The sequence below is a fragment of the Lepisosteus oculatus genome, chromosome 14 (assembly GCF_040954835.1).
Source record: "Lepisosteus oculatus isolate fLepOcu1 chromosome 14, fLepOcu1.hap2, whole genome shotgun sequence".
NCBI lineage: Eukaryota > Metazoa > Chordata > Actinopteri > Semionotiformes > Lepisosteidae > Lepisosteus > Lepisosteus oculatus.
The window spans coordinates 54,565,170-54,583,640 of NC_090709.1; the positions used below are offsets into that span (position 1 = coordinate 54,565,170).

The window sequence follows — 18,471 nt, forward strand, 5'->3', positions numbered from 1 at the left end:
ACAAACCTTCTGCCTTACTGTATGCACTTCTCCAGGACCAATTTCAGCACACGATGATCCTCGGTCAAACGAGAACTTTAATTTATATCACATTGGCTTCTGGAAAAGCAGTTGATTTGACATCACATTTGCCGCAACACACTTCCTCCTCACTTTGAGTGTAATCTTGGGATTTGAGCACAGAAGTGAGACACACCCCACCCCATATAGGACTTGAGACCCAAATTCCTGCCTTAAAAAACTAATAAACATCCACTCTGACACAATTTTAATATCTAAGTTCTCTAATTGGCCATCTTCACCTAGGTAATGAGCCAATCATCTGGTCCTGAGACTTAATAGGCTGGATTTGAGCGTCTTTACGAAAAAATTATTTGAAAGCCTCATTTTTTGCAAATAGCGACACTCTATCTGTTCTTCACATACCAGATTTTAAATATTTGAGCACTTTCCTCTTCACACTCATTTATCTATAGTTAGTGGTGTCTTTGCATCATATTTCACCATGGAAAGAAAGATCAAAGGGTTTTGGCAGAAGAGAAGGAGCTCTCCTGGCCCGTATAGGAACAAGCAATCTTGGTGTTATTAGCACCACACTCTAACCAACTGAGCTAACCGGCCATACAGAAGAAAGTGCTCTCTGTGTAGCATAAAATTTCATTTAGAGATTTTTTTTCCTACACTGAATTGAAACTCTCCCAATTAAGTGTGTGGACTCTCTGGAAGTGGACAAAATGGTCATTGATTTTCTATCCCAGTCCTCCTTGGAAGAGGGAAGGATTGCTCACTGTGCAACATAGACTGTGTTTTAGAGCTTCTTTTACTAAGAATTGAAACTCTTGCAAATACGTGTCCTTACTTCCTGGAAGTGGATACACGTGGTCTGAGTTGCTTTCCTGTGAAGTTACTGGAATAATAAAAGAAGAAATGCACACGAAACTGGAGCTGTCAGGTCAGTGGGGTGACTTGTATGAAGTCAGTGTGTTTAAAAACACTGTGTTTAACTTCCTCACTGGTGAGAATATAGTGGAGAGATGCAGATTGAAGTGGGAAAGACTTTCTGTGATGTAGCGCCAGGATTCTTTACTTGAAACTGAACTGTTATTGTCTGGTTTTGGTGCTAAAAACATCTGGAAATAACAGTAACAAGACTGAAAATACCTTTTCAAATACAATTACTGTGTCAGTATTATAGAACTCAAATCATTAAATAATATTTTGCATATTTTATTATAGTGTTGATATGTAGAAATATATTCTGTTAATAATTGCTAATTTCATTTAATTTGGAAAATTCCCTTTCCTCCCAAAACCAGGCAACCTAACATTTTCTGCAGACAAAAGGTTAAATACATTGTTAAAGATCCAGACTGAAAGTATATAGAATATAGTTTTACACAATCCCTTAGTGTTTCACAAATTATATTTATTTTACAGGTGGCACCGTGGTTAACATTGCTACCATGTAGTGCTGGAGCCCTGTATTTCATTCCTGACCTGTGTGCTATCTGTCCGGAGTCTGTATGTTGTCCCCCATGTTTGCATAAGTTTCCTCCAGGCGCTCCAGTTTCCTCCTAAACTAAAACATTCTGATATTATTTTAGGAAGTGAGCTTAAAAGGCTCATTCTTTCAGGATCATGAGTTTTGTAATGTCAGTTTGTCACACTTGTCAAAGTGTGTATTGTTTGAGCATACTTTAAACTCTCCTGTGTTCCTGTCATTTGAATCCAGATGCTTTAGGAGATGTCTGTAGTTATAACATTTCTGAAGTTTTAAAATTTGGGATTCTGTGCCTTCTTGTAGGGAAATTTCAATACCAGGTTGTCTCATGTTGTGTCTGGTTTTGTCTACAGTGTCCTTTGTGTAGATCAATTTATATGACTAAGTTGATAAACATTTAAATCTCCTTTTCCTGTGGGGTGAAGATTATCATTGTGATTGGCCAAGGGCTCCTTAATTTTTTATTGATACTTTTAATATCAAACATTAGAAATAACACGCAGATAACAAAAATAGTTTTAAAAAGTTTATTGCAAAACATCTTTTTAATAACATTTATAAAAATTGTTACCATCAAAAGTGGTACATTCAGAACTGTACATCAATGAATGGTTTTATTTCTAATTTCTAAAACATCAAAATATAAAAAGAAGAAAGACTGAGCAGAAATGGGATCTTCAAGCCTCCCTTTTCTAAAACACAAGCTGCAGGTACTGTAGACACAGACACTGAGGATAGTATGGAAACAGAGGAGTGAAGTGGACTCAGGTCACAGACAGTATCAGTGTGGAAACAGTGGAGTGAAGTGGACTCAGGTCACAGACAGTATCAGTGTGCAAACAGTGGAGTGAAGTGGACTCAGGTCACAGACAGTATCAGTGTGCAAACAGTGGAGTGAAGTGGACTCAGGTCACAGACAGTGTCAGTGTGGAAACCGTGGAGTGAAGTGGACTCAGGCCACAGACAATGTCAGACAGTCTCAGTGCTCACAGTTGTTCTAAGACTGTGTGACTCTGTTGGTGAAGCTCTTCTGTGTCTAGACCTGCAGGAGGAGCTTCTCCCAGACAGCCCTGTCAGTCTCACAGCACCCATCCTCTCCCTGAGACTCGTCCCCAACATCATCGTAGTCAGTCCTGTGAGGGGTAGGGGCTCCTTCTTCAGAGGGCATTGTGGGCAGGACCCTGTCCACTCCAGGGCAAGTGTGGGGGACACCTGACAGAGAGACACAGCCTAAGAGACAGGCAGTGGACAGCTGATGGAAAGGGACGACACTCTAAGCTGATATTTTTGGTTTAGCAGGTCATTAAAATTGGACCCATCAATTTTTAATCATGGGTACAGTATGCATTTTTTTAATTGTATATGTGCGATTTTAAAATCTATAGGAATTAATTGCCTATAAACAATGCTAGAAATAGATAGTATCACAAAATAAATACTTGAAATTCGGTTTGTCAAATGAGTCAGGTATTGAAATAATATTACAAATTACAAATAGGGGTTATGAAAATGGTGAATATCAGAAATGACAGAGTAGATAAATTAATAATTTAAAAAATCATAGCCCCCACCTTGTAAAAATTGTTAAAAATTTGCTAAGAATATACCCAAGCTTTTGGTATAGTTAAAGGCAGATGCGTTCTTTGTTCTTTGGTACAGCTTTAGGAAAACAAGTAATATTTCAGACACAATGAGTTAAATATTTGTTAACAATGACAATACTCACACTAAACAACACACAGAATAAACATACAGCACACATGCATTGTACAAATTAACTAACAAGGTGTTTTAGGCAACTACTTCCTAACCACCCAGAGAAACCACAAAGTGTCACCAAGTATTTAACTTTTACAGAACACCTACACAGGCCAAAAGAAGAGATATACAGTAGCCGCTTTTTTAAAAATCAAATAGAATACGACCTACACTTAAATCTCTCTCTTTATGAACCTGGATGCTACAAAATCAATATACAGAACAGTTGTTACAATCATTTAGTCAAAAGCCTTGAATAGGAAATTTTTTAAATCAAATTGTATTTTTTAGGAAGAGTTGATGGTTCAGTGCAGATTTCACTTATGCTTATGAAGCTCCAGTGCTCTAAAACCACAGTGAAGAAATACTTTGACCGTATTTTCTGGACTAATTCTCTCTGCAGTCAGAGAACAGAATTCCTAGTCTTGGGGAATCCAGAGCTGTGCTCTGCCCAGACCTCACTCTCTCATAATAGATCAGCAGCTGATCAACCTCAAACATCTGATTGGCTGGATATGTCAGTATTTGGGTTTCAATGAGACTTGTCACGCCCTCTGCAGCCAGAGGGCGCTCCTTCTCTGTCCTGTCCCTGGTTTCCGGTCTGTTGTCCTTCCGGTTCCTCTCTTTCCCTTGGGCTATATATTTCCGGGTCTTGTACTCTGTCCTCGCTCAGCATTGACGTTCGGATGTCCTGAGACCCGCCTAGCACCAGGGCGCCCCACGTCCGCTCCCTGAGGGCATAGGTTTCTAAACAGCATTCCTGAACTCTTTGCACTAATGAGCCCGGGCCTTTTTCCCGTCTCGCCGCTACGCATATGGGTCTTTTTCTGCTCTCCTGCTCCCCACGGTTAGTCCCTTTGGACGTCCGTGACACTATCGTGTAAATTTCGCTTTGTTGCTGATAGGTTAAGCTTTCGAAACTCTGCCCCAAAGTCATGTGACTGATTTTTCGCCCTGTTTCGTTGGTTAAACGCAATGATCACAAGCACCACCATGGTAACTGGGATGTGTAGTTTTTAATTTGAATTTGTTTGAATTATAACTGTACGTACTGTCTTCATATTTAGCCAGAGCTTTAAAGAGAAGGCGCGCCAAAAAATTTCGGTGCCATCATATCCGCTTTAAAGGTACCCCCGTGCTGGAAGAATTTGACTTTGGAACGTTTGCCCAGCGTAGTTATAGTGGACATAAAAACAAGAGTTCGCTGGCATTATATCCTAGAAGACACAGACCGGCGCCAGACTGGTAAATGCTTGATGAACTAGGGATTGGATAGTTTCCAAGTGCTTGTACAATCGATGGAAATGTTCAAATAAATGTGCAAAAGAAATAAACAAAATAATCATTTTGTTTCTTTAAATTATTTCTTTATCATATTGGCTAGCTAATGTCCTCTCTTGTCCTCTCTAATGTCCTAGTTAGTGGCTGTGTTTCTGCGTTGGGTAGCAACGGGTGACTGTTCTCAGGCGGAAGATGTAAACAGCTTAATTTTCGTGTTAAATAATTTTTAAAAATTAAAATTCATTCTATACAGCAATCACATATTTGGGTACCGTTTCATAAAACTTTCATGCTTAAAATGTTTAGGGAGAAATGGAAAACTGGTGTGTATTTTTTCTTTAAACTATCAAGACCAGCCATTCACAGTACAGTTTATGTACAGTGCCTTGCGAAAGTATTCGGCCCCCTTGAACTTTTCAACCTTTTGCCACATTTCAGGCTTCAAACATAAAGATATAATTTTTTTTATTTTATGTGAAGAATCACCAACAAGTGGGACACAATTGTGAAGTGGAACGAAATCTATTGGATTTTTGAAACTTTTTTAACTAATAAAAAAATGAAAAGTGGGGCGTGCAAAATTATTCGGCCCCTTTACTTTCAGTGCAGCAAACTCACTCCAGAAGTTCAGTGAGGATCTCTGAATGATCCAATGTTGTCCTAAATGACTGATGGTGATAAATAGAATCCACCTGTGTGTAATCAAGTCTCTGTATAAATGCACCTGCTCTGTGATAGTCTCAAGGTTCTGTTGAAAGCGCAGAGAGCATCATGAAGACCAAGGAACACACCAGGCAGGTCCGTAATACTGTTGTGGAAAAGTTTAAAGCCGGATTTGGATACAAAAAGATTTCCCAAGCTTCAAACATCCCAAGGAGCACTGTGCAAGCGATCATCTTGAAATGGAAGGAGTATCAGACCACTGCAAATCTACCAAGACCTGGCCGTCCCTCTAAACTTTCAGCTCAGACAAGGAGAAGACTGATCAGAGATGCAGCCAAGAGGCCCATGATCACTCTGGATGAACTGCAGAGAACTACAGCTGAGGTGAGAGAGTCTGTCCATAGGACAACAATCAGTCTTACACTGCACAAATCTGGCCTTTATGGAAGAGTGGCAAGAAGAAAGCCATTTCTCAAAGATATCCATAAAAAGTCTCGTCTAAAGTTTGCCACAAGCCACCTGGGAGACACCCCAAACATGTGGAAGAAGGTGCTCTGGTCAGATGAAACCAAAATCGAACTTTTTGGCCACAATGCAAAACGATATGTTTGGCGTAGAAGCAACACAGCTCATCACCCTCAACACACCATCCCCACTGTCAAACATGGTGGTGGCAGCATCATGGTTTGGGCCTGCTTTTCTTCAGCAGGGACAGGGAAGATGGTTAAAATTGAGGGGAAGATGGATGCAGCCAAATACAGGACCATTCTGGATGAAAACCTGTTGGAGTCTGCAAAAGACCTGAAACTGGGACGGAGATTTATCTTCCAACAAGACAATGATCCCAAACATACAGCAAAATCTACAAAGGAATGGTTCACAAATAAACGTATCCAGGTGTTTGAATGGCCAAGTCAAAGTCCAGACCTGAATCCAATCGAGAATCTGTGGAAAGAGCTGAAAACTGCTGTTCACAAACGCTCTCCATCCAACCTCACTGAGCTCGAGCTGTTTTGCAAGGAAGAATGGGCAAGAATTTCAGTCTCTCGATGTGCAAAACTGATAGAGACATACCCCAAGCGACTTGCAGCTGTAATCGCAGCAAAAGGTGGCTCTACAAAGTATTAACGCAAGGGGGCCGAATAATTTTGCACGCCCCACTTTTCATTTTTTTATTAGTTAAAAAAGTTTCAAAAATCCAATAGATTTTGTTCCACTTCACAATTGTGTCCCACTTGTTGGTGATTCTTCACATAAAATAAAAAATTTATATCTTTATGTTTGAAGCCTGAAATGTGGCAAAAGGTTGAAAAGTTCAAGGGGGCCGAATACTTTCGCAAGGCACTGTAAATGCTGTGCTACAGTACGTGCAGAATTTTAGAAAACAGTGCATCAACAAAGTATACTGTTTAGGTTACTTTAGAAGACAAGGTACCAAAACAATATATGCTGTCTGGGTTGTTAGAATTAGTTGAAAGTAACTGATAAGCTTTGAATAACAAAATATAGTGCTTCTTCTCTCGCTTTTTGATGTAATCTGTTTTCTCTTAGGGAAAGGGGAACTTTTAGAAGGGACAAAGCGCTGAGCTTTTTTACAGCGCAACATCTTTTAAAAACCCTGTACTGCTTGTAACAAATTGAGTCTCTGGTTGCACTTTGCGAAGTGGCAGCAGGGCTTGCAATATTGAAATAAAGACCTTACTCAGGTGAGAACTCTCTCTTGTGGCTTCCTTGAGAGTTCCATGACAATTTGAGGCTGCTAAAACTCCATCCGGACCCTGACAATTTTAGCAAAATTGGACGAACCTCGGAGGATAAATTGTTTATCCTTCCAGAGACGCGTCTGGAGAATTGGCAGCTGTCTGACGCCAGTAAGTGATCCTTAAAAATTAATAGTTTGAGAAGCGAGCCACAGGGGTGTTCTCACGCGGGTTTGATGAATCTGGGACTCATATAAAGAACTTATCTTAACACAGACGTGTGGTTTTTGCTCTGCGGAGTAGTTGATGTGATAAGGTTCTAAGTAAGGCACCGATCAGTAAAAATGGGAAATTAAAATTAAAAGATGAAAATGGGAGCGAGCAGTCCAGCAAAAGTACATGTACGACAAATTCAGAGAAACAATTATAGCCTGGGTTAGAGTAAAAAAAATGTTTTATGTTCATGAACTGTAAAGCTAGGGTAATAGGTGTAAGGGAACTTGCACATAATTTATATATGATAATTAGGGGCCCATAACTATGAAGGATCTTTGTAAGTGAATCAGAATGGACAGAGGAAAGTTGAATTAGGAAAAAGAAGTTTCCTGAAGAAGGGGAAACTAAGAAGAGAAGGAGAAGAAAGGAAAGAAAGTGAATTGGAAAACTTATGTAATGGAAAGAGGAATCACAGAAATAATGGGAAGCTTCAAAAAAGACTAGTCTTGGAACTAAAGAACAGCAAGCTGCAGCTAAAGTCATGGCCATGCCTTCTAAAAAGAAAAAGTCTCCACCGAAACTAGAAAGCGGTCCGGAGCCATAGCCTTTTCACTTGTTCGTGAAATGCCAATGTGCACTTTAACAGGTCCAGAAGGAACTCCAGCATATGTACATTGACATTGGTCTCCTAGTGAATTATTTGCATTAGTTGAGTCTTTTCCTAAATTGCCTGATGACCGTAAAGAATTTAGAAGAAAGGAAAGCCTTGTTCTTGATTGTCTTAAGCCTAATTACAGTGACATAACCTTGTTGCTAGATTATATTGTTCCTAAAGGTTTACAACGTCCTCTAAAAAGGAGGAGGCAGATTGGCGGATACATGACCCAAATGATGAAGAAGTATCCATCTAAATTAAACCACACGGACATGGAGAGGAAAAGTTAGGCGGCCGCTTCTATAAAGAGGTAAGGACTCCTCTTTTCTAAAAAGTCCCTTGTCCTCTCCATGTTGCTGTGGTGCTGAAGCAAGTACAACAGAAAAATGAGTCAATGGTGTATGTGTTTTTAGATGCCTGTTTTGTGAAGGCGGTGTAGAAAAAAAGGGATTGCTGAAGGAATAGCGTCTCGCCCTGCCCGTGCGAAACAATCCAGGTGTTGCATCCTGGTACACAACTGCAGTACGGCTGAAGGTAGTAACTAGAACTGTACTCGCAGAAGAGCCGAAAATGGTAACTCGATTCAACTGTGTGTTTAAAGCCAGGATTTGGAACCTGGTCCGTGTTCCCGAATTGTGATAGTTCGTCAGTTTGTCTCGACTGGGGGGTTCCGCGGGGCGGGTGGGAGACGTGAAAATGGTTTGGTGTGAAGAAAAAAAAAAGTTTGATTAATCCAAAGTGAAACTTAAAAGAAATATGTCAGACGGAATTTAGGCTGAACAAGAATGTAGAAAAGTGTATGAACATTTGGATAAAAATAAACAATATTTAGAGGAATATTTGAGAATTCAAGAGAATATCATAGATGAGACGCACAAATCTCTGATGGAAAAGCTAAAAGCAATGGCTGAACGAAACGAAGTTATATATGCAGAAAAAGAAACAGCAAAAGAAGAAATAGAACGCCTTAAGAGAGAATCTAGGAGAAGGGTGGGAATTAGTGTGGAGATTTTTGAAAGAGCATTACCCACCGAAAACTGATTAGACAGCATGTCAGCAGAAGGAAGTGAGGATGTTTCAGATTTTACAGAAAGGTTTATAGCTTTATGGATATTATACTCGGGGTTAGCCGATGAGAAGGAAGTGAATGAAGATACTTCCACAGTAATAAAACAAATTTACTTGAGTGGGTTAAAACCTGATGTTGCCAAGAATGTACAACTATGCTTTCCTGATATTACGGACAGCAGAGACAGATTTGATTTAATAACTCGCAAAGCATGCATGCAGAAGTGCGAGCGCTGCAAATGGGAGGTAAAAAGACTCCCAAGGAGGAGAAAAGGGAGCCGCCAGTTTGTCGAAATTATCGTGCGACTTTAATGTTATACCGAGATATAAAACCCCAAAGACAAAACTACTAATAAGCTGGTGTGCAGTTACTAAAAAAAAGGTGTTTTTTGGAGAAATTGTAAGAAAGAGGCTTGATTTCACAATTAAAGAACATGTCAGAAGCTGAAACGAGAGCCGTGCGTGAACTAACAGTTTTAATCTAGTAAACCCCTCTGTAGCCTTCCTAAATTTATCTCAGGATTTAAATAAAAGTGAAAAAATCTTACAGTGTGCAGTAACTGGGGGACACAGGAGCACAGCTGTCCTGTTTTTAGACTAAAACAGCATAAAGATGTGATATAAAGTTTTCTAACGGGTAACAGGAGGCTACAGGAGAAGGGGTGCAATGGTTGTGTTTAAAGCAAATACAAGCTGTCACAGTCTGCTTGGGAAAAGATGTACAGTTTCAACTACTGATGTGGGTGGGGGACACCCCAGACCTATTTTAGGCCCAGACTGCAGCATTTTATAAGGAATTACTGCATGAAATAGCATTTATGTAAACTAACTCAATAGAGTTATGTGATATTGTGATTGTTTTACCTAATGAGGGAATCCATTAGGCCGGGCTACTCCAAGTATTGGATCTTGAGAGGAAAAAAAGGAGTATAAAACCAACTACATGATAAAGCCAGGGTGAATGCCTTCTCAGAACGAGCTTGTCCAGTGACGTATTGGTTTAAGGGGGGTAGTGCAGTCTAAAGACAAAATTGCCTTGACCCCTGCAGCAGAAACCGTTTTTGATGTTTTGAAACAAGCTTTCTTGCAGACACTGGCTCTGGACTGTATTCCCTCAGACTGATCATCTGTATGTAATCTGTCTGTAAGTGAAAGAAATGGGTTGTGAGCCGTTGTGCTGGTGCAGGAGCATGGAGATAGGCATCGTCTGGTGGGTTATTATTATTCAGGACCCCTTGATGCGGTGGCCAAGGGGCCGTGTTTATGTGTTGTGCAGGCTACCTGCCTGGCTGTATAAACTGTGAATAATCTGGTGTAGAACTAGCAGACCGAATGAAAATATTTAATTGAAACTTGTAAATATGCTAAATGGAAAATTGTAGCAATTTATATAGACTGTATATATACATTTGGTGTATGCCACAATTTTGGATGGCAGTGAAGGAATAGGGATTTCCCCAACATGGAAGGGACTCCAATCAAGAATGCTGGGTTTGTCTCTGAACTGTTAGAAGCTTTGCAGCTACTGACTGAAGTAGCTGTGGTAAAGTATAAATCACATAATAAAGAAATGTTTCCAGTAACTCGAGGGAACAACTTTGCAGATGTAGCTGTCAGGTGCACAGTCCTGGTAGAACAGGAGTCTGAGACCCCTGTGAGACCTCTGTTGGTGAAAAGGGGACAGCTACAGGATATTCAGGCTGAGGCCTCTAAAGCAGAGAAAAGGACATGGTTAGAAAAGAGTGTGGTGCTGCCAGCACACTGGACGCTCTGCATGCCCTCACAGCCTAATGCCCTTTGTAGCTCGACTAATGCACTGTGTCGGACACCTGGGTGTGAGTCAAATGGTGTGCCGGTTACCCAAACCTGGGTGGGGACCGTGTTTGAAGCACTTATGTGGCATCTCAATGTGATGCTAATCAAAGGAACTCAACTACAGTTCAGGTTCAGGTGCTACAGCTCAAAAGGCCTGCTCCTGAGAAACCTTTCATGCAGTAGCAAATGTTTGCAACCTTGGCTCTTATAATCTGTTTTCCCAGTGGGTTGCTGTCACTGCCTCTGTGTCTACCAAACACTTGATGATGGAGATAAGCCCTTGGTGGGCACTGCCCTACCGCATGTATTATGATCAAGGGACAGGCTGTGGCTGGATTATTCAGGGTGAGATGGACTGAGATCACCCTCAGTCTGCTAGAACAGTGGAATGAAGGAACAGAAAAGATTGACTAGACATCAGACTGAAGGAACACCATGGGATGCGGGCTGGATCAAACAGAACTGTGTAATAGAGCCTGTTTGATATCATCACAGGCCAATCAACGAAACTTCCTGGAGGGATGAATTTGGCTAATGGATTGTTGAATTTGCTAATTCTCTATTGTAGTATTGTAGGTTGTTAATTGAAGTGGTGCACGGGGCTGGTGAACAGGTGCTGGAGGCTTGGAGACCTCCAGTAGAGGGAAGACACGACCTGATACCTAGCGAGTGGGTGTGGGTGAGGAAGATATACCCTGCCAGATGTTGCAACCCTGCTGGGAAGGACCATATCAAGTGCAACTGACTACCGACTCTGCCATCTGAGTGACAGGATGAGATCGCTGGATCTACACATTGCGCTGACACCGAACCACTGCACCAGAGACTGAGTGAACATTATTATATTGTCACTGTTTCTGTGTTTGTTGAGCTTCCTGAGGTGGGGTGACAGTGTACCTGTTAAGTGTAAGGAGTTTTACTTTTATAAATGGGGATATGGAATCAATACTTTATCAGTCAGCCACAAATAATCATCAGAGCTCCTGTTGGGATTGTATTGCTATAAAAGATGCTCATGGGAGTAATCCCCTTTGGTAGAGGTGATTATTTAGGTTTATTGGCATGGGTAAATAGCCCTGCTTTTAGTCTGAGTGTAACTCAGATGTATTAGAAAGGAAATAACTGTATGCTCCTCGCTATAATCACAGTTTTAGGCCATTCTCTATTAGGGTGATAGACAGCTGTTTAGGTGAGCAAAGACTAAACAGTACTTGTATTTTAGACAATTATTAGCAAATTAATGACTTAGCAAAGCACATCTATGATGAAGAAAAATATATATCATAATTAGAATCCAGATGATTGGGGCATTGGTGCATGGCTACAGTCTGTGCTAGGAACCTGGAGAGGGTCTCTGGTTCAATACATATTTGTGTGTCTGGTATTATTCGTTATAATCATACTGTTAATATCCTGCTTGAAAAACATGTGGACTAAAGCTGCTGCTTCTGTGCTAATTGTACGCCCTGAAGGGATCATGAAGGTCAAAAAATGATTTCATGAGAAAGGTTCTCTTATCTAGTGGCAGAACCTGATGGGTAGAACAATATAGTTTTAAGGGGGGGTTACCCTTGGGACTGATTCCCCTAGATGCACATTATTATTATGATTTGTTTGTTCATAATAAGATGTTTTGCAGGAACAGACCAATGAGAAATTTTACAACTTCAGCTAGAATTGTTCTGCAAAATGGCACAGCTGAGGCAGTGCAACAATGTGTAGATTTTTCTAAGAGTTTCTTCTGGTGAAAGACTTCAGGAAAAAGAAGTGGTGTTCACTCAGGTGGAGGGGGCCGTACCACGGCTGCTGACCACTGCGACTGCTGTGAAAGTCACGGAAAGGGTGCCCTGAATTCATGCTTCCCACTGTAAAAAGGTCACAAACGAACTGAGCAACGCGCAGGAGTGATGTCTCCACAGGGATAGATGGGGATCACATGCTTGGGACTGATGTGCCCAGCCTTTTTCCTTTTTATGTGGAAGCCTGTCACCACCCAGAAAGAGGAAGAATCTAAATGCGAAGCCTCTTTGTATACAAACTGGCTGAATGAAACTGATAATGAGGGGGATATGAGTAATTTGTGGTATAAACTTATAAATCATACTGTAAAGTTAAAGAAATTTAATGCATCTTGTTATGTATGTGCTTTAATGCCTCATTCTACAGCCTCACACATTTCTCTCCTGGTTAGAATCACTGTTTGGGCCAGGGGGAATGTTTTTCTTTAAGTTACTAACACCGATTATAGTAGCTGTGATACTTGTCTTCCTGTTTTTGTGTTGCTGTACGACATATATTATTCCAATGCTTTGAAATATGGTAATGAATATGTTTGCGCATCAGTATGTTCTGATAAGAACGCAAGAATCCGAAGTATGGGAGCCTCCTGGGAGTCCATATTGTAACACCCTCGCCTGGTGGTGAGGAGGAAGCGCCCCCAGGCGCTCGTAGTACCGCTGGGCATGCTGGGAGTGGTAGCCGGGGAGAGTCTGAGGGTCAGCACGATGACCAGCGGCTGACCCTACCTGTGTAAATAATGTCCTGTAAAAGTATAGTGTGTTGTTAGGTAATTACCACCCTAACGATGTGTACGTGTTCCGTCAGTCTCCTCATGTGCGTGTAGATCCTGTGTTTGGTTTTGTGTGGTTGTTAACGAATAAAGCTAATGCTTGTTTGTTAATCGCGTCTCCACTCGTCCTTTGTTCTGAAAAGAACCTGTAAATGCTACAATATTCTTTACTCAGCAGCTTATTAAAAACAGCTCCCATGATGTTCAAACTGATTTTTTACACAGAACCTGACACAGCTTTGCGTTCTGAATCTCTTTTTCTCGTGCGTTTATTTAATGTTGCACAATGCACTGGGATAGGGGTATTCTGTTCACAAACCAATAGCATTTAAACCACAGCACCCACAATGCTGCAAGTAAGTGTTTTGCACACTAAGCAGAGAGCGATGTCTTCCTCGTTAGTATAGTGGCGAGTATCCCCACCTGTCACGCGGGAGACCGGGGTACATCAGGACGACCACAACGCAAAGTACTGACCCCTATACGATCACGGCGAGTTACCAATACACACGTGGCAGGGCGGAAAAGGCTGTGCTCTCTTCGTGTGACATAATTCGGAAAAGTCCTGACGTTGCATTTCAACTGAGCCCCAGTATACATCGACCCTTCGACATTCTGAGTGACAACTCTCTTGCGTGTTTTCTCATATTTATGTAGTTTGCTTGCATGATGCCCAGAACAGCGGGGTGGCGCCCTCCCATTCGCTCTAGCAGTTAAGATTCCTGGTTTTTACGTGTCAGTTTTGCCTCCTGCTTTCCAAAAGATCAGCACCGTGTACGAAGGAGCCGCATTAAAACTACTCGAACGTGCAAAACGTGCGAGAAGAGGGGGCGCTTGTTTCCAACCGAAACTTCTCGCGTGTGAGACGAGCTGATCATCGCTGTGGGAGGGTTACTCTGGTAGACAGGGCTGACCTTCGGCAATAGGATTTATAGTCTCCAAGATGATATTTGCAATTTCTGGAGAGGCGATTTTCTCCACTTCAGTAGCCCGATTTCGTCGATTGCGTAGAGAGGGCTTTAGAATGTGGCGCCGCCTTTCCTGCTCCGTCCATGATAGGCGTGCTGGTCTCTGGAGAGAGAGAGCACGGTCCATCAGCGCACTCCAATAAAGGCACTGGAAGCAGTTGAATCGCATTGGCGAAGCTCAGCACTAGGCCGCTACCGTTTCCGTAGTGTAGTGGTTATCACATTCGCCTCACACGCGAAAAGTCCCTGGTTTGAAACCGGGCGGAAACAGGCTTCTTTTGTCGCCACGCACAAAAGGGGATTGGGGATTCGCCTAGCGCTGTGATCGAACAGACCCACTCACCTCTTAGTGTGGGGAGATCTGAACAGTGCATGTCGCAGCGCATCCTGCTTTCACTTCAATGCGCGTCCTGATGTACCCAGTCTCCCGCGTGACAGGTGGGGACAGGTGACAGGTCCTATACTAACGAGGAAGACATCGCTCTCTCCGACCCCCGGCATCGTGTCCCGACACACCGTGCTGGAAGCCGACGCGTGCTGTGATTCCTTTACGGAGCAGAAATGACAACCGAGGAGCCGAGAGATCATTTCAGCATTTCGCGTCTGAACGGAAAACACAAACGACCAACACCGGGGTAAAGTTAGCTTGAAGTTCGAAAACGATTTTGGCACGCCTGTAGCGGTTTCACGAAATCTCTTAGAGTTACAAAAACACTTGCTTTGTGTATAAAATACATTGTGGATGATTTCTCAGCCTTTACTTTTTCGTTTTTATGACATTTTTTTTGACCAAGCACGAATATTCTTTTGTCCATATCTCCGCAATGGAAGCACAGAACGCCTTCAAACCAAAAGCATTTTAAAGACCACGATTTGTGGATATTTCCACAGCCTTTACATCAAACTATCGGTGAGCTAATTATCTTTTTTTAAACCTCCGTTTTTTCATCGATGCGTAATTACGCACGAACTGGAACCCGGGGGACCGCTGTGTGCACACGTTCACAAAGCGAGAAATACTGTTCAATACGGCTTCATGCGAAAAACCCGTATATGACCATAGGAAGCAAAACAGCACGGTCTCCAATTACCCAGACTGTAAGAACGGGAATAAAGCTTTGTTTGATTTCTGAAACCCTTCCTTTACGTCCTGTTTTCATTCAGGTAAGGGTCAACTATATTCACAATACTACTGACAGCAGGAAGATTAAAATATTCTTTACTCAGCAGCTTATTAAAAACAGCTCCCATGATGTTCATACCGACTTTTTACACAGAACACTGACACAGCTTTGCGTTCTGAATCTCTTTTTCTCTTGCTTTTATTTAATGTGGCACAATGCACTGGGATAGGGGTATTCTGTTCACAAACCAATAGCATTTAAACCACAGCACCCACAATGCTGCAGGTAAGTGTTTTGCACACTAAGCAGGTCATCTGACTATTCCCAGCTTTGTTTTGGGTTATGGAACCTTTCTTTTTTATGATTTTCTGAAGATAACACTACAGGTAACACACTGGGGTAGGTGGGTCTTCTTCATGGCTCAATAGCATTTCAAATACAGCACCCACACTGCTGAAACCAAGTGTTTTACACACCAGACAGGCCCCCTAATTTTATATAACCTTGCTGTGGCTGTGGCCCCTTTCTGTATTTTGTAATGATTTTCTGAAGATAACACTACAGGTAATATAGTGCCATAGGAGGGTCATCTTCATGGCTCAATAGCATTTCAAATACAGCACCCACACTGCTGAAACCAAGTGTTTTACACACCAGACAGCCCCCCGAACCTTGTACAACCTTGCTGTGGCTGTGGCCCCTTTCTTTATTTTGTAATGATTTTCTGAAGATAACACTACGTTCACAAAGCGAGAAATACTGTTCAATACGGCTTCATGCGAAAAACCCGTATATGACCATAGGAAGCAAAACAGCGCGGTCTCCCATTACCCAGACTGTAAGAACGGGAATAAAGCTTTGTTTGATTTCTGAAACCCTTCCTTTACGTCCTGTTTTCATTCAGGTAAGGGTCAACTATATTCGCAATACTACTGACAGCAGGAAGATTAAAATATTCTTTACTCAGCAGCTTATTAAAAACAGCTCCCATGATGTTCATACCGACTTTTTACACAGAACACTGACACAGCTTTGCGTTCTGAATCTCTTTTTCTCTTGCTTTTATTTAATGTGGCACAATGCACTGGGATAGGGGTATTCTGTTCACAAACCAATAGCATTTAAACCACAGCACCCACAATGCTGCAGGTAAGTGTTTTGCACACTAAGCAGGTCATCTGACTATTCCCAGCTTTGTTTTGGGTTATGGAACCTTTCTTTTTTTATGATTTTCTGAAGATAACACTACAGGTAACACACTGGGGTAGGTGGGTCTTCTTCATGGCTCAATAGCATTTCAAATACAGCACCCATCTGCTGAAACCAAGTGTTTTACACACCAGACAGGCCCCCTAACTTTATATAACCTTGCTGTGGCTGTGGCCCCTTTCTTTATTTTGTAATGATTTTCTGAAGATAACACTACAGGTAATATAGTGCCATAGGTGGGTCATCTTCATGGCTCAATAGCATTTCAAATACAGCACCCACACTGCTGAAACCAAGTGTTTTACACACCAGACAGGCCCCCTAATTTTATATAACCTTGCTGTGGCTGTGGCCCCTTTCTGTATTTTGTAATGATTTTCTGAAGATAACACTACAGGTAATATAGTGCCATAGGAGGGTCATCTTCATGGCTCAATAGCATTTCAAATACAGCACCCACACTGCTGAAACCAAGTGTTTTACACACCAGACAGCCCCCCGAACCTTGTACAACCTTGCTGTGGCTGTGGCCCCTTTCTTTATTTTGTAATGATTTTCTGAAGATAACACTACAGGTAATAATATAGTGCCATAGGTGGGTCGACTTCATGGCTCAATAGCATTTCAAATACAGCAGCCACACTGCTGAAACCAAGTGTTTTACACACCAGACAGGCCCCCGAACCTCATACAACCTTGCTGTGGCTGTGGCCCCTTTCTTTATTTTTTTATGATTTTCTGAAGATAACACTACAGGTAACACAGTGCGATAGGTGGGTAGTCTTCATGGCTCAATAGCATTTCAAATACAACAACCACACTGCTGAAACCAAGTGTTTTACACACCACACAGGTCCCCTAACCTTATACAACCTTTCTGTGGTTGTGGCCCCTTTATTTATTTTTTTTAATAAGAATTTTAGTTTTTCAATATGGCACCATAGACAGGTGGTACATGGGGATTGGGGGGTGCTATTCATGAGTCAATAGCTCTTCAAGCACAACAGCCACAGTGCTGCAACCAGGTGTTTTACACCAGACATTTCACCTAACCTTATACAACCTCGCTTTGAGTTGTGGAACATTTCTTTATTTTTTAATGGTTTTTTTGACTGTAATCAAGTGTTGTGCTCACTAGGCAGGCCTCCTGACCTTTCACAGTCATGCTTTGTTTTGTGCAACTTTAATTATCTTTTTAGGATTTTTTGAACATGGAAACTTCCACCGAGACAGATGGGGGGTGTGGGGGTGCTCTTCAATAGTTTTTTTTTATCTATACACACAAACGGATGTAACCAAGACACTCAGAACCTGTCACGCAGGGGCTGACTGCTGAGGATAGGGATCCAATGCGGTGCCCTGGGTAGGGTTGCCGCGAGACGCAGGCGTAGTTGGAGTAAACAGGCAGGGGCCTGAGTCCAGGAAGGCGTAGTACAGGCGTAGGCACAGAATCGACAGGCGAAGGCATAGTCGAGGGACTGGCAGGGGTCGGAGTCCGGGAAGGCGTAGAAGTTGCGTCGGTAGGCAGAGGCGTAATCGAAGAGACAGGCTTGGGTCAGGATCCGAGAAAGCGTAAAACAGGCGTAGGTACAAAATCGAGTGGCTAAAGCGGTAGTCGGAAAAGCGGGGTCAAGGTCCAGGGGAGAAGTCATAGTAAGGCAAAGGTGTAGTTAGTACATAAGCTCCGGGAGAGAATCTCAATCGTGAGCAATGACCGGGGGGCAGATGAGGGTTAAAGCAGAGGACTGATTGACACGTGCACGTTTGGTATGGGGAGAGCTCGTAGGAATGCGGGAGCGCTTGCCTGCGTGAGGGAGATTCATGACAGAACCAACAGAATCAACCTGAACTCACAGAAAAACAAGAATGCCCCCGAGACACCTGCACCTCCCCCCGGACCACTCTGGTATCAACACCCCCAAACCCATCCATACCAGCTAACAA

At 42.2% G+C, this 18,471-nt stretch overlaps 1 non-coding gene across 1 annotated transcript; it reads left to right on the forward strand.

Annotated features, from left to right (window-relative positions):
- Positions 1-14,391: 14,391 nt before the first annotated feature.
- On the forward strand, positions 14,392-14,464 carry trnav-cac (transfer RNA valine (anticodon CAC)). Its single transcript has one exon. It is a non-coding gene; the product is annotated as a tRNA-Val (tRNA).
- Positions 14,465-18,471: the final 4,007 nt, after the last annotated feature.